Consider the following 18082-nt stretch of genomic DNA (forward strand, 5'->3'; position numbering starts at 1 on the left):
GATTAAAACTTATTTATGTTAAACCCATCATCTGCGCTGATGAATCTGCCGGTGTAATTAAACAGCAACAAATGTTGACGTTGTCATTCATAAAGAAAATAAACAGTTTATGCAGGCAAATGTAATATATTTTTTTGTAGCCTATATTATAAATCACTATACATCGGTAATCTAAAGATCTTATTCAAATAAAAACATTTGACAATCATTAAAACAATCAATTGTATTGATTAACGAAGCAATGTGGCAGGAAATATTGCGAAGCTCAGTTATTGTGATATAATGAATGAACAAGATGTTCCGACGCGACGCATTTGTCATGAAGCACCGCCGTGTGTCCGTTTATTCACTGCTCTCAGTTTCTGACTGGAGCGCGCATGACAGAGGAGAAGCGCATACGAGCATCGGGAGCTGTCACTGGTAGTGTTAAGTAATATTTTTAAGCCGTCAAACTCACTCTGTTGAGACGTTATAATAAACGCATCTTTGAATAGTGCCACCACGCTCGCGGTGTCTGTTTCTGATGATTTAGCCACATATTTAATTGTAGAAAATCTATTTGAACTCATCAAACATTAAAGTTAATCAGAGATTTAAAACAAAGTTTAAAGTAATGGAGCAACAGGATTAAAGATAATCTAGTTTAATTGTAAAAAGTTTGGAAGTTTTGATGTTTTGAACAGGGGGTGCTGTGAAATAATTTTTTTTAACAAAAAACCTATGAGCCTATAGGCCTATTTAAAATACATTTTAAAAATAAATACATTGAGTTTTAATACTTTATTGTCATATACACTTCAGTGCACACAGCCAGGGTCTGAAACATATAGACCCTTTTACAGTTGGTAAACATTGTGACGTATTTGTGTGAGCGGGGCTTAGCTGGAGGCAGAAAGAGCCGCAGAGGCTATGTTGACAAGCTTAAACGAGCATGTTTTAGGAGGGATTTATTAAACATGGATGCAGAATTAGTTTCGGATCTGTCCGAATATGTACAGTCACTGATTCTGCGGGACCGTGACAGGTATTTTTGTAAATTTGCGATTTTAACCAGGTTTTAGATATTTCATAGACAACATATGAATTACTTTCAGGTGGATTTGGGTAATTTTGTCTAGGCTTACTGTCTTATGTAACTTATCACTGGGCTAACTATGATTAGCAATGTGGATTATTTTAAGAGACTATTCAAACGATGGCATACACATCTATCGCTGTATGTTTGTTTAACATTTAAGCTAGCGCGGTTGGCGACTTTTCACCAATAAAACAGAAACTTGCTGATTTGTACTAGATAAAACCAACACAACAGTACATATGCATAGATTATTTTACCTGATATGAAGTGTGCACTGCAAACACGAGTATTATTTATGATCGTCTCCGTACTGCGGTCAGGCCACCCTCCACTTTGAAAAAGACGGTCAAACTAGCCCTCACGTTTTTTTTCTGTGTGCACATATATTAGGCATTACGGTAAATGCACGAGAGGAATAATTTCAAAATAAAAGTTTCTCACTTAATCTGTTGATATTTCTGTTGCATTCTGTGTGTATTTTAAATCGTTGCTAGGGTATTATGGGTGGTTTCTAGGCTGTTTCTGTTGCGTTCTGTGTGGTTGCTAGGGTTCTGTAAGTGGTTGCTAGGCTGTTTCTGTTGCATTCTATTTGGTTGCTAGGCTTTTTCTGTTGCATTCTGTGTGTATTTAAATCGTTGCTTGGGTATTATGGGTGGTTTCTAGGCTGTTTCTGTTGCGTTCTGTGTGGTTGCTAGGGTTCTGTAAGTGGTTGCTAGGCTGTTTCTGTTGCATTCTATTTGGTTGCTAGGCTTTTTCTGTTGCATTCTGTGTGTGTTTTAAGTCATTGCTAGGGTATTATGGGTGGTTGCTAGGCGGTTTCTCTTGCATTTTTTGTGGTTGCTAGGCTGTTGCTAGGGTTCTTTAAATTGTTGCTAGGGTATTATGGGTGGTTGCTAGGCTGTTTCTGTTGCATTCTGTGTCTGTTTTAAGTTGTTGCTAGGGTATTATGGGTGGTTGTTAGGCGGTTTCTCTTGCATTTTGTGTTGTTGCTAGGCTGTTGCTAGGGTTCTTTAAGTGGTTGCTAGGCTGTTTCTGTTGCATTCTGTGTGTGTTTTAAGTGGTTGTTAGGGTATTATGGGTGGTTGCTAGGCTGTTTCTGTTGCATTCTGTGTGGTTGCTAGGGTTCTGTAAGTGGTTGCTAGGCTGTTTCTGTTGCATTCTATTTGGTTGCTAGGCTTTTTCTGTTGCATTCTGTGTGTGTTTTAAGTCATTGTTAGGGTATTATGGGTGGTTGCTAGGCGGTTTCTCTTGCATTCTGTGTGGTTGCTAGGCTGTTGCCAGGGTTCTTTAAATTGTTGCTAGGGTATTATGGGTGGTTGCTAGGCTGTTTATGTTGCATTCTGTGTCTATTTTAAGTTGTTGCTAGGGTATTCTGGGTGGTTGCTAGGTGGTTTCTCTTGCATTCTGTGTGGTTGCTAGGCTGTTGCTAAGGTTCTTTAAGTGGTTGCTAGGCTGTTTCTGTTGCATTCTGTGTGTGTTTTAAGTGGTTGCTAGGGTATTATGGGTGGTTGCTAGGCGGTTTCTCTTGCATTCTGTGTGGTTGCTTGGCTGTTGCTATAGTTCTTTAAGTTGTTGCTAGGGTATTATGGGTGGTTGCTAGGCTGTTTATGTTGCATTCTGTATCTGTTTTAAGTTGTTGCTAGGGTATTCTGGGTGGTTGCTAGGCGGTTTCTCTTGCATTCTGTGTGGTTGCTTGGCTGTTCCTAGAGTTCTTTAAGTCATTGCTAGGGTATTATGGGTGGTTGCTAGGCTGTTTCTGTTGCATTCTGTGTCTAAGTCTTTGCTATGGTATTGTGGGTGGTTGCTAGGCTGTTTCTGTTTTATTCTGTGTCTGTTTTAAGTCGTTGCTAGTGTATTATGGGTGGTTGCTAGGCTGTTTCTATTGCATTATGTGTCTGTCTAAGTCGTTGCTAGAGTATTATGCGTGGTTGCTAAGCTGTTTATGTTGCATTCTGTGTGATTGCTATGCTGTTTCTATTGCATTCTGTTTCTGTTTTAAGTCGTTGCTAGGGTTTTATGTGTGGTTGCCAAGCGGTTGCTCTGGCATTCTGTGAGGCTACTTGGCAGTTGCTAGGGTATTATGGGTGGTTGCTAGGCTCTTGTTGTGGCATTCTTGTTGGATGCTATGCTATTGCTCTTGTTTTCTGGGTGATTGCTAGACTGTTGCTAGGGTATAATTAGTGGTTGCTATACTGTTGATAGGGTGTTATTGGTTATTGCTAGGCTGTTGTTGAGATATTATGGTGGATTACTGTGAGGTTGCTAGCATATTAAGGGTGGTTGCTGGGCTGTTGTTGTGACATTCTATTTGATTGCTAGGCTGTTGCTAGCCTACGGTATTTAAATTGGTTGATAGGGTATTGTTATGGTTTTCTTGGTGATTGTGAGGTGAGGCTGTGGCTTTCCTAATGATTGATAAACTTTTGCTAGGGTATTTTAGGTGGTTTATAAAATTGCTAGGCTGTAGAGGGTGGTTGCCACTGAACTGCTATGCATTTAATAGAGAGTCAGTAAAAGAAAACAACCTGTTTCCACAGAATCATTCCACTTCTATATACTAGTACACCATCTCAGGTTGTCACTCCTGCAGTATCACCACAGTCTGATATGCTGTTTTTAAAATAGAGAGCTCTAAGAAGTCCTATAAACTTGCTGTATTTTCTATACATTTGGTTAGATGTTAAAGGGAAACTACCTGTTTCCACAGAATCATTTCACTTCTGAATGATAGTACACCATCTCAGGTTGTCACTCCTGCAGTATCACCACAGTCTGATATGCTGTTTTTAAAATAGAGAGCTCTAAGAAGTCCTATACACCTGCAGTATTTTCTATACATTCGGCTACATGTTGAAAGGAAACTACCTGTTTCCACAGAATCATTCCATTTCTAAGTGACAATACACCATCTCAGGTTGTCACCACTGCAGTATCATCACAGTCTGATATGCTGTTGTTAAAATATATAGCCCTGAGGTATCATACACACTGTATTTTCTATAAATTCAGTTAGATGTTAAAGGTAAACTACCTGTTTCCACAGAAACATTCCACTTCTAAATGATAGTACACCATCTCAAGTTGTCACTCCTGCAGTATCATCACAGTCTGATATGTTATTGTTTAAATATAGAGCCCTAAGATACCATACACACTCTGTATTTTCTATACATTCAGATAGATGTTAAAGGGAAACTACCAGTTTCCACAGAATCATTCTACTTCTGAATGATAGTACACCATCTTAGGCTGTCACTCCTGCAGTATCATCACAGTCTGATATGCTGTTTTTAAAATATAATGCTCTACGATGTCCAGTAAACTCTGTATTTTCTATACATTTGGTTAGATTTTAAAGGGAATCTATCTGTTTCCACAGAATCATTCCACTTTTAAATGATAGTAAACAATCTCAGGATGTCACCACTGCAGTAACATCACAGTCTGATATACTGTTTTTAAAATAGAGAGCTCTAAGAAGTCTTATACACTTGCAGTATTTTCTATAAATTCAGTTAGATGTTAAAGAGAAACTACCTGTTTCCACAGAATCATTCCACTTCTGAATGACAGTACACCATCTCAGGTTGTCACTCCTGCAGTATCACCACAGTCTGATATGCTGTTTTTAAAATAGAGAGCTCTAAGAAGTCCTATAAACTTGCTGTATTTTCTATACATTTGGTTAGATGTTAAAAGGAAACTACCTGTTTCCACAGAATCATTTCACTTCTGAATGATAGTACACCATCTCAGGTTGTCACTCCTGCAGTATCATCACAGTCTGATATGTTATTGTTTAAATATAGAGCCCTAAGATACCATACACACTCTATATTTTCTATACATTCAGATAGATGTTAAAAGAGAACTACCTGTTTCCACAGAATTATTTCACTTCTGAATGATAGTACACCATCTCAGGTTGTCACCACTGCAGTATCATCACAGTCTGATATGCTGTTTTTAAAATAGAGAGCTCTAAGTAGTCCTATACACTTGCAGTATTTTCTATACATTCGGTTACATGTTAAAGGGAAACTACCTGTTTCCACAGAATCATTCCATTTCTGAATGATAGTACAACATCTCAGGTTGTCAATCCTGCAGTACCATCACAGTCTGATATGCTGTTTTTAAAATATAGAGCTTTGAGCTATCATATACACTCTGTATTTTCTATACATTTGGTTACATGTTAAAGGGAAACTACCTGTTTCCACAGAATCATTCCACTTCTGAATGATAGTAAACCATCTCAGGTTGTCACTCCTGAAGTATCACCACAGTCTGATATGCTGTTTTTAAAATAGAGAGCTCTAAGAAGTCCTATAAACTTGCTGTATTTTCTATACATTTGGTTAGATGTTAAAGGGAAACTACCTGTTTCCACAGAATCATTTCACTTCTGAATGATAGTACACCATCTCAGGTTGTCACTCCTGCAGTATCATCACAGTCTGATATGTTATTGTTAAAATATAGAGCCCTAAGATACCATACACATTCTGTATTTTCTATACATTCAGATAGATGTTAAAAGAAAACTACCTGTTTCCACAGAATTATTTCACTTCTGAATGATAGTACACCATCTCAGGTTGTCACTCCTGCAGTATCATTACAGTCTGATATGCTGTTTTCAAAACAGAGAGCTATAAGATATCATATACACTCTGTATTTTCTATATATTCGGTTAGATGTTAAATGGAAACTACCTGTTTCCACAAAATCATTCTACTTCTGAATGATAGTACACCATCACAGGTTGTCACCACTGCAGTATCATCACAGTCTGATATGCTGTTTTTAAAATAGAGAGCTCTAAGGAGTCCTATACACTTGTGGTATTTTCCATACATTTGGTCAATTGTTAAAGGGAAACTACCTGTTTCCACAGAATCATTCCACTTCTGAATGATAGTACAACATTTCAGGTTGTCAACCCTGTAGTATTATCACAGTCTGATATGTGGTTTTTAAATTTGGGGGCTTTAAGATCACATATACACTCTGTATTTTTTATAGATTCAGGTAGATGTTAAAGGAAAACTACCTGTTTCCACAGAATCATTCCACTTCTGAATGATAGCACAACATCTCAGGTTGTCACCCCTGTAGTATTATCACAGTCTGATATGCGTTTTTTAAATTAGGGGCCTCTATGATCACATATACACTCTGTATTTTCTATACATTCAATTAGATGTTAAAGGGAAACTACATGTTTCCACAGAATCATTCCACTTCTGAATGATAGGACACCATCTGAGGTTGTCACTCCTGAAGTATCATAACAGTCTGATATGTTGTTTTTAAATTAGGGGCCTCTAAGATTTCATATACACTCTGCATTTTCTATTCATTCGGTTAGATGTTAAAAGGAAACTACCTGTTTCCACAGAATCATTCCACTTCTGAATTAGTAAGCAAATAGACAGTGTTTTGTAAATTTTTTCCACTTTGGTATCTGTGATGATACTGCAGGAGTGACAACATGAGATGTTCACTTCTGAATAATAGTAGGAATGATTCTGTGGAAACAGGTAGTTTCCCTCTAACATCTAACGGAATGTATAGATAATACAAAGTATATATGACATCTTAGAGCCCCCTAATTTAAAAAACACATATAAGTCTGTATTAATAGTACAACATCTCAGGTTGTCACCCTTGTAGTATCATGCAGAAATAGAATGATTCTGTGGAAACAGGTAGTTTTCATTTAACATCTAACCTAATGTATAGAAAAGACAGAGTGTATATGACATCTTAGAGCTCTCTATTTTAAAAAAAGCATATCAGACTGTGATGATACTGCAGGAGTGACAACCTGAGATGGTGTATTATCATTCAAAAGTGAAATGATTCTGTGGAAACAGGTAGTTTTCTTTTAACATCTGACGAAATGTATAGAAAATACAGTTTGTATATGACATCTTAGAGCCCCCTAATTTAAAAACAGCATATCAGACTGTGATGACACTGCAGGAGTGACAACCTGAGATGGGGTACTATCATTCAGAGTTGGAATTATTCTGTGGAAACAGGTAGTTTCCCTTTAACATCTAACTGAATGTATAGATAATACAGTGTGTATATGATACCTCAGGGCTTTATATTTTAACAACAGCATATCAGACTGTGATGATATTGCAGTGGTGACAACCTGAGATGGTGTACTATCATTCAGAAGTGAATTGATTCTGTGGAAACAGGTAGTTTTCTTTTAACATCTAACCGAAGGTATAGAAAATACCACAAGTGTATAGGACGGCTTAGAGCTCTCTATTTTAAAAACAGCATATCAGACTGTGATGATACTGCAGTGGTGACAACCTGAGATGGTGTACTGTCATTTAGAAGTGGAATGATTCCATGGAAACAGGTAGTTTCCCTTAAACATGTAACCGAATATATAGAAAATACAGTGTGTATATGATAGCTCAGGGCTCTATATTTTAAAAATAACATATCAGACTGTGATGATACTGCAGGAGGGACAACCTGAGATGGTGTACTCTTATTTAGAAGTGGAATGATTTTGTGGAAACAGGTAGTTTCCCTTTAACATGTAACTGAATGTATAGAAAATACAGTGTATATAGGACTTCTTAGAGCTTTCTATTTTAAAAACAGCATATCAGACTGTGATGATACTGCAGTGGTGACAACCTGAGATGGTGTACTATCATTCAGAAGTGGAATTATTCTGTGGAAACAGGTAGTTTCCCTTTAACATCTAACCGAATGTATAGAAAATTCCACAAGTGTATGGGACTTCTTAGAGCTTTCTATTTTAAAAACAGTATATCAGACTGTGATGATACTGCAGGAGGGACAACCTGAGATGGTGTACTATCATTTAGAAGTGGAATGATTCTGTGGAAACAGGTAGTTTCCCTTTAAACATCTATCTGAATGTATAGAAAACACAGTGTGTATATGATAGCTCAGGGCTCTATATTTTAAAAACAACATATCAGACTATGATGATACTGCCGGAATGACAACCTGAGATGGTGTACTATCATCTAGAAGTGGAATGATTTTGTGGAAACGGGTAGTTTCCCTTTAACATGTAACTGAATGTATAGAAAATACAGTGTGCATATGATACCTCAGGGCTTTATATTTTAAAAACAGCATATCAGACTGTGATGATACTACAGGTGTGACAACCTGAGATGGTGTACTATCATTCAGAAGTGGAATGATTTTGTGGAAACAGGTAGTTTCCCTTTAACATATAGCCGAATGTATAGAAAATACTGCAAGTGTATAGGACTTCTTAGAGCTTTCTATTTTAAAAACAGCATATCAGACTGTGATGATACTGCAGGAGTGACAAAATGAGATGGTGTACTATCATTTAGAAGTGGAATGATTCTGTGGAAACGGGTAGTTTCCCTTTAACATGTAACTGAATGTATAGAAAATACAGTGTGTATGATACCGCAGGGCTATATATTTTAACAACAGCATATCAGACTTTGATGATACTGCAGTGGTGACAACCTGAGATGGTGTACTGTCACTTAGAAATTGAATGATTCTGTGGAAACAGGTAGTTTCCCTTAAACATGTAACCGAATGTATAGAAAATACTGCAAGTGTATAGGACTGCATAGAGCTCTCTATTTTAAAAACAGCATATCAGACTGTGATGATACTGCAGTGGTGACAACCTGAGATGGTGTACTGTCACTTAGAAATTGAATGATTCTGTGGAAACAGGTAGTTTCCCTTAAACATGTAACCGAATGTATAGAAAATACTGCAAGTGTATAGGACTGCATAGAGCTCTCTATTTTAAAAACAGTATATCAGACTGTGACGATACTGCAGTGGTGACAACCTGAGATGGTTTACTATCATTTAGAAGTGGAATGATTCTGTGGAAACAGGTAGTTTCCCTTAAACATGTAACCGAATGTATAGAAAATACTGCAAGTGTATAGGACTTCTTAGAGCTCTCTATTTTAAAAACAGCATATCAGACTATGATGATACTGCAGGAGTGACAACCTGAGATGGTGTACTATCATTCAGAAGTGGAATGATTTTGTGGAAACAGGTAGTTTCCTTTTAACATATAGCCGAATGTATAGAAAATACTGCAAGTGTATAGGACTGCATAGAGCTCTCTATTTTAAAAACAGCATATCAGACTGTGACGATACTGCAGTGGTGACAACCTGAGATGGTTTACTATCATTTAGAAGTGGAATGATTCTGTGGAAACAGGTAGTTTCCCTTAAACATGTAACCGAATGTATAGAAAATACTGCAAGTGTATAGGACTGCATAGAGCTCTCTATTTTAAAAACAGCATATCAGACTGTGATGATACTGCAGTGGTGATAACCTGAGATGGTGTACTATCATTTAGAAGTGAAATGATTTTGTGGAAACAGGTAGTTTCCCTTAAACATGTAACTGAATGTATAGAAAATACAGTGTGTATATGATACCTCAGGGCTCTATATTTTAACAACAGCATATCAGACTGTGATGATACTGCAGTGGTGACAACCAGAGATTGTGTACTATCATTCAGAAGTGGAATGACTTTGTGGAAACAGGTAATTTCCCTTTAACATCTTAACGAATGTATAGAAAATACTGCAAGTGTATAGGACTTCTTAGAGCTCTCTATTTTAAAAACAGCATATCAGACTATGATGATACTGCAGGAGTGACAACCTGAGATGGTGTACTATCATTCAGAAGTGGAATGATTTTGTGGAAACAGGTAGTTTCCCTTTAACATCTAACCGAATGTATAGAAAATACCACAAGTGTATATGACTTCTTAGAGCTTTCTATTTTAAAAACAGCATATCAGACTGTGATGATACGGCAGGAGTGACAACCTGAGATGGTGTACTATCATTTAGAAGTGGAATTATTCTGTGGAAACAGGTAAATTTCCTTTAACATCTAACCAAATGTACAGAACATACAGAGTTTACTTGACATCTTAGAGCATTATATTTTAATAACAGCATATCAGACTGTGATGATACAGCAGTGGTGAAAACCTGAGATGGTGTATTATCATTTAGAAGTGGAATGATTCTGTGGAAACAGGTAGTTTCCCTTTAACATCTAACGAATGTATAGAAAATACTGCAAGTGTATCGGACTACTTAGAGCTCTCTATTTTAAAAACAGCATATCAGACTGTGATGATACTACAGGTGTGACATCCTGAGATGGTGTACTATCATTCAGAAGTGGAATGATTTTGTGGAAAGTAGGCATGGGCCGGTATAAGATTCTGGCGGTATGATAACCTTTAGCAAAAATACCACGGTTTCACGGTGTTGCGGTATTGCCATTGCAACACTAAAATGTGTTATTTTCAAATGCCAGGTACAATAAAGCCTTTAAATTATAATATGCTTTCAAAACATATATAATATTTTCGTAATATATATTAAATGTAAACATCAAATCAATCACATGACTTCATGATTTAATGAATTTTGTATAAACACAGCTCATACCTTGGAGACGGTATCACAGAACATTTTAGTGGTTTTGAAACCTTGACTGTTTTAAACCTCGGTATACCTTGAAACCGGTAATCGGCCCATGCCTAGTGGAAAGAGGTAGTTTCCCTTTAACATCTAACTAAATATATAGAAAATATTGACTATAGCAATGCTCTGTCAATCCCCTGAACAACCCAAGCAACTAGTAACACTAGCAACCACCCATAATACTGTAGCAACTACCTACCATTCACTCACAGACACTGTATTAAATGCATATCGTTCTGTGTCAACCACCCTGAACAGCCTAGCAATTTTATGAACCACCTAAAATACCCTTGCAAAGAACACCCTAGCAACAGTATAGCAGCCACCCATTATACCCTAGCAACGGTCTAGCAATTACCCAGAAAACAAAAGCAATATCAGCTACCAACCAGAATCATACAACAGCCTAGCAACCCCCCATAATACCCTATTAACAGTCTAGCAATCACATAGAAAACCATAGCTCTACCCTAGCAACTACTTAAAACCCTAACAAAAGCATAGCAACCAACCAGAATGCAACAGAAACCGCCTAGCAACCACACATAATACCCTAGTAACGACTTAAAACACACAGTGAAAGCAACAGAAACAACCTAGCAACCACACATAAGACCCTAGCAACGACTTAAAACATACACAGAATGCAACAGAAACCGCCTAGCAACCACCCATAATACCCTTGCAACGACTTAAAACACACACAGAATGCAACAAAAACAGCCTAGCAACCACAAAGAATGCAACAGAAACAACCTAGCAACCACTTAAAGAACCCAAGTAACCACACAGAATGCAACAGAAACAGCCTAGAAACCACCCATAATACCATAGCAACCACTTAAAACACACACAGAATGCAACAGAAACAGCCTAGCAACCACTTAAAGCACCCTAGCAACCACACAGATTGCAACAGAAATCGCCTAGCAACCACCCATGATACCCTAGCAACCACTTTAATCACAGAGAATGCAAGAGAAACTGCCTAGCAACCACCCATAATACCCTAGCAACGACTTAAAACACACAGAGAATGCAAGAGAAACAGCATAGAAACCACCAATAATACCCTAGCAACGACTTACAGTGTGCAACAGAAACAGCCTAGCAACAACTTAAAGAACCCTAGCAACCACACAGAATGCAAGAGAAACAGCCTAGCAACAATCCATAATACCCTAGCAATTACTTAAAAGAGACACAGAATGCAACAGAAACAGCCTAGCAACCACACAGAATGCAACAGAAACAGCCTAGAAACCACTTAAAGAACCCTAGCAACCACACAGAATGAAAGAGAAAAAGCCTAGCAACCACCCATAATACCCTAGCAACGTCTTAAAACACACACAGAATGCAACAGAAACACCCTAGCAACCACCCAGTATACCCTAGTTACAACTTAAAGAACCCTAGCAACAGTCTAGCAACCACACAGAATGCAAGAGAAACAGCCTAGCAACAACCCATAATACCATAGCAACGACTTAACAGACACAGAATGCAACAGAAACAGCCTAGCAACCACACAGAATGCAACAGAAACAGCCTAGAAACCACCCATAATACCCTAGCAACGATTTAAAATACACACAGAATGCAACAGAAATATCAACAGATTAAGTGAGAAACTTTTATTTTGAAATTATTCCTCTCGTGCATTTACCGTAATGCCTAATATATGTGCACACAGAAAAAAAACGTGAGGGCTAGTTTGACCGTCTTTTTCAAAGTGGAGGGTGGCCTGACCGCAGTGTCTCCGTCTAGTCTGTAAGCCGTATTGCATTCAACCACAATTGTCTTCTTGATTTCTGTGAAGAAATGTCTGCCGGGATCCGGTAAAACTTTATTTTTTAACCAAAAGTGCTGTTCCTTCTAATCTGGCAGCCAAAAACACAACGAGATGACATTTTAAAGTCAAAAACTCAAACTTTTAGCGCGCCGGCTATGAGTTCCTACTTATTTTTTGCCTCCAGCTAGAACGGTGGCGTCACAGTGACGTGGGTTGTAAAAGGGTCTATACAGACATCATCAGTTATCAGATAAATATATGCGCTATTAATCAGAAGCAGAAATACTTTGAATAATCCCAGGGAAAATTACTTTCATTATAACTTCAGATATACATACATAGAACATATTTTAATACAACATATAATATTATAACAACATAATAATAATTAAACTTCACAATTTTTAATATCCATGCGGACGAAAATATTTTACTTTCGTTTTTAAATCACACGTCGATAAAATGGTAAAATATTCTCACAGTAACATACCTAGTATATTTTTATATAGATCTTTTTTTACTAAATAATACTATTACTGTCTTTTTTAACTTACAATTCATAAATGGAACAAAAATAATAATGGGTTTAGTTCTGATATTGTATACTTTTATAAAAAAAATACATGGTGTATAATTACATTTTTAGAATATATTAGGCTTTATATAAGATTTGTACTCTAAAAATTCTTTATTTGTTACAAACAAGAGATAAAGAATTTACAAACGTTCTCATCTCACCATATCCACAGGTACAATAAATCATTATATACAATAAATTCGTGGGGTAGCATTTAAATAAAAAAAAAAAAAAGCATTCGTTTAAAGTAAAGCATTTATTTACTTAGATGAAGCAGCTATTTACGCCTTCTAACGTCTCATAATCGGTCATCATTTATGTCCAAGAGACTCAATAATAATCTTTTACATTTTAATCCTTTAATTTTTCATATTAAAAAGCGTTTTTGTGCTTCTTCGCATTCATGTATGTGATAAGCAAACCCGCGTTGTCATCCCGTTAATACTGTATGCGCATAATATCAACGCGCTCTTTACTATAGCAAAAGACACTCGCGTCGCGCATTGCGCCGGTTGTATAATAGAGTCCAAAGTCTCTCATGAGCTAGGGGACGAATGCCCAGGGAGTTCAGAATTTCTGTGTGGGCATGCATTAGCCAAAGGTGTGTGAGTCTATTCTGGGTCATGGTGCTGCTTACCCATGTCTTCAAAAGACGCAAGGCGGAGAAAGTGCGCTCGGATGAGGCCACGGAGATGGGTAGGCACAGACAGTAATGAAATTAAAATCCAAAATACACGTAATAACCTACGTGTGTCAAAAATAATCTCCTAAAATATTCATAAGTAATATATAAATTGTGCAAAATATTTTTACTTAAAAAAATCTCCCTCTCGCCAACAGTGGGTGCTGCAGCACCCACAGCACCCCCACTTCCCACGGCCATGTATGATTAAATAACTTACTTCCATCTTGAAAATATTAAAAACTTGTAAATACATTGATTTAGGTTTTATTGCTATATTTTCATAAAATGTATGTTGTATAAAATTAGTGTAGATGTAATCTGTATATTCATCAAAATACAAATGTAGTGTAACTGAAATATTGTAACTATCATAAAATATCTTTATTTCATAAAAATAAAGTAGGCTATAGATGGTCTCACATTGGTTTCAAAGTCCTGCAGTATTTTTAAATTGTGAGTATGATTTCACAAATATAGGTTCATGTAAGCTATCATGGCATGTTCCCAAAATTGCCACTAGGGTGCTGTAAAATGCCAATTGGTATTCTATTTTGGAATGTATTATTATGAACAGCAGCTTTACTGTCCCCCCCACTTTTAAAATGGCTGCTACGCCCCTGACATGATTGATGCACAAAGCTTCAAAGATGTTCTAGCAGTGAAGGCAGATGTATTACATTTAATTCCAGAAGTGTTGCCTAAAGTATTCATCTCTACCTCGTCTGCTATAAAAGGGTCCTCTTGTTAAAATGTTTATCCGCTACAGATGCAACATGGGTGTAGTTGTTTGACTTATCCCAAAGGTATTCAGTAGAATTCAGGTTCGGGTTTTATTCAAGCTCAGTGAACCATTTCTATATACCCTCGCATTTTGCACGTGGACATGCTAGCATAGAAAATAACCCTCGAAAAACTGTTCCAACACAGTTTTGAAGAACACTTTTATTGTAAGGGAAATGTCCACATGCTTTTTTGCCTTATTGTGACCAAAAAAATCCTTTCGAGATGTAACACAAAGACCATAGCACAATGAATGATGTCTATATTGTTGTCAATAAGCCAATTGTTGTCAATAAGTCAATAAGCGTTTATTCGTCTCAATTAAGTTATTTTCACTGAGCTCGTACTCGAGGATCTCACAAGCGGCAACATTATAACACGCCCCCAAAATGGGATATAAAGTAACAGCGCTCATGAAGTGCAATGAAACAATTCACAACGACGAATCACGCAAGGGCAAAACTACTACCACCGCCTACTTTTAAAGAGGCCGACCTATGAAGTACGCTGAAACAATTCACAACGACGAATCACGCAAGAGTAAAACTGAAACACCGCCTACTTTTAAAGAAGCCGACCTATGAAGTACGCTGAAACAATTCACAACGACGAATCACGCAAGAGTAAAACTGAAACACCGCCTACTTTTAAAGAAGCCGACCTATGAAGTACGCTGAAACAATTTACAACGACGAATCACGCAAGGGTAAAACTACTACTACCGCCTACTTCATGCAGCGCAGCGCAGACTGGTATGACAATGAAGATTCGCGAGAATTATTCGAATGCACATCTTTCGCATCGATCTCGCGGTACTTGATGTAATATGCCGAATGGTCTGCGCGGCGCGTCATTAAGTTGTTGCGAATTGTTTCACTGTTTCAGTGGCGCTGAATTGTTTCACCGTTTAAGTAGCGCTGAATTGTTGCAATTGTTTCATGAGTGCGATTTATTGCTTGATATTCGCATTTTGCGGGCGTCTTTTAGTGTTGCTGCTTGTGAGGTCCTTAATACTTAAAGATAAAATAATAAAATATTTATTTTAATAATAAAATGACAAATAATGTTAATACTTTGAATGGAAACACACTTGAATGTCTGGAATAGTTTTGTGGACAAATATATAATTGTGTAAACATTATTTTTTTCATTACAAAACAAAAACTTTTTTTAAATGAATGACTTTGGTTCAATAAGGAATGAAAAGCAGCCTATAAGAGCCCAGTATAGAAACTCTTTCAATACTGTTTAAATTACATCTCTGGATGAGACATCTAACAACTGGCTGATGAAATGACAATAATACATTTCTTCAAACTCTAGGCAATGAGAGACTACACTGAAGATGCTAAATACAACATGGTTTTAATTTGTTTTAGAATTTGTTTAGTCAGGTAAGTGGGTGACCCTAAACTTTTGAACAACAGCATATGCGTTTAACTTCTGCTTTTTGACAGTAAAACATCTTTATGGGTAGCACACGTCACACAGGCTAATTTTCTTACACAAGCTAAATTACAAATGTGATATCTTGATGTATAATTTAGTTATAATGTATAAGTCTAAATCTGTCCAATACAACTTTGTGCATATTTTCCCTTTTGTAATGCATTTAATTTTGTATTATTTTTTAGGCATGTTGATGCTGTGCTGTTTCTTTTGTCGATTGTGTCTGGCACTGCAATTTCTACAGATCATTCTTTTTATTTCACAGCTATTTTGTCTAAAGCAACGTGTCTGTGTAAATGCTCTAAGCCTAACAATGTAAAACTCATTTTACACTATACATGAGAATGTTAAATGTTAAAACATTGGAATGAAGTTTGTAAGTGGCCGGGACTGTTCTTGATCTCAGAACAAAAGCCTCTAGTGGCTAAACTAAAGTAACAACAACTCAGACAGACAGAAGAGATTAAAAATGGCTGCGAATGTTGCGATTCCCTCAAACTTCAAATATCTCATTCGGTAGTTTCACTGCCTGCTGTGCTCTGAAACGAAAGCTTCCTGGTGTCGTTACCAGGGCTCTGAGTAAGTGCTATGGGTATGCAAACCGACCTTTACCCCGGGGGGAGGATGTGTCATGTGTATGTAGGGGGATGGTATGTGGGGTGTAACAAAAGATCCTCTACGTCACACTCAGCCTTCCAATCCCAGCTAGCAGACCGGAGTTTCTTTGCATATGGAGCTGGTCTGGAGCTGACAAGAATACTACGGTAAACCTAAAAACAGTGGGTTTTAAAACAACAAAACAAAAATAGTTGGTTTTATAAGACATGTGTTCATTCTTATGCCCATATATGGTAGTCACTTATGCTATGGGTGAAGATAAGTCATTTGTCCACTTACCAGCTATCAAATAAGCATCTGGGGGACCGGGGTATTAAAGTACAGTATCCAGGCTTCCAGTTCGTGCTTGCTTCGGCAGCACATATACTAAAATTGGAACGATACAGAGAAGATTAGCATGGCCCCTGCGCAAGGATGACACGCAAATTCGTGAAGCGTTCCTCATTTTTGTTTATTTATTAATAATTTGTTTGTTTTTATTAATATTTGTACTGCAAACAATACATTAACTGATAAATGCATGCAATACCATGCGCGGCCACTTGATGGCAGCCTATGCGCGCAGCCGACCCGCACCCTCTCGCTCTACAGAAATTGAAGGTGCCTCGATTTGTGCCTGATAAAACCTTGTAGTACATCATCTAAATAATTTTACAAAGGCCAAAAATATCATACTGTTTGTATGAAGGCGATTTTTAAATAACACTTAAATGAGCAGGATATTTTTACCAAATACGACCTGCATAGATCTCGTCCATCCCATTGACTTTTATTATATCTTTTCTATCGTTAATTATTATAGGTTTGGTTTTCTATATAAAACAACCAACTGAAGCAGCACGAGTGCAGCTGTAAAAATATAATTTAAAATCACTTACCATTAACATAGCTGTTGTGCCTGCATTTCTCAACGGAGCTTGAATAACAACGTCGAGTGATTTTCCTTCAAACCTGTAGGCTACTGCCTTTTAACCTAAAAATGCAAATAAGAAAAGAAACCTTTTGTATTAAAGTAAAATTATCACGCAACAAATATGGCCTACCTTATAAATGGTTGTTAGTAACTTATACAAACAAATTTCACAGTGTTGACAGTATAACATACATATCATATACATCTCTTTGTACATGTTTTCCAAGTCAGAAATATTTCAGAAACTTAATTAGTAAACATTTTACCTGAAGATGTGCTTTATATATCCGAAGGTCCAAATGTTGAAATTGTATGTCGGAACTTAGTTTACACTTACAACTCGATGCGAAATTTTGTAAAATAAAGCTGCATTTTGAGATTGTCACTCACACTTGGGCAAAGTGTGTAATTCATATACGTATTTTCCTGCAACCAAGACTACAAAACCTCCAAACATTTCTCCGTTTGACAGAATTGACAATTTCTGTCAAGCACAAACCATCGGAAAACTCAAAATGTTTTGTTTCCCCAGAGACTGACAACACATTAATACGTCTGGATGTTGCACTGTACATGTATGTTTATCGTTTGAGACTATCGTGAATCGTCTGTAAAGTTCTGACAACGATTTTGAGTAC

The 18082-nt window shown here is 37.1% G+C and overlaps 1 long non-coding RNA gene and 1 other non-coding gene across 2 annotated transcripts; one reads left to right on the forward strand and one right to left on the reverse strand.

The window, feature by feature from the left end:
• Window positions 1–13245: 13245 nt before the first annotated feature.
• Window positions 13246–18071, reverse strand: LOC135776281 (uncharacterized). The gene is made up of 4 exons (XR_010544099.2): window positions 17711–18071; window positions 17410–17504; window positions 16811–16897; window positions 13246–16683 (listed from the first exon to the last, which is right to left on the reverse strand). It is a non-coding gene; the product is annotated as an uncharacterized lncRNA (long non-coding RNA).
• LOC135777011 (U6 spliceosomal RNA) lies at window positions 16874–16980 on the forward strand. Its single transcript, XR_010544285.1, has one exon. It is a non-coding gene; the product is annotated as a U6 spliceosomal RNA (small nuclear RNA).
• Window positions 18072–18082: the final 11 nt, after the last annotated feature.

The sequence above is a fragment of the Paramisgurnus dabryanus genome, chromosome 18 (assembly GCF_030506205.2).
Source record: "Paramisgurnus dabryanus chromosome 18, PD_genome_1.1, whole genome shotgun sequence".
NCBI classification, from domain to species: Eukaryota; Metazoa; Chordata; class Actinopteri; order Cypriniformes; family Cobitidae; genus Paramisgurnus; species Paramisgurnus dabryanus.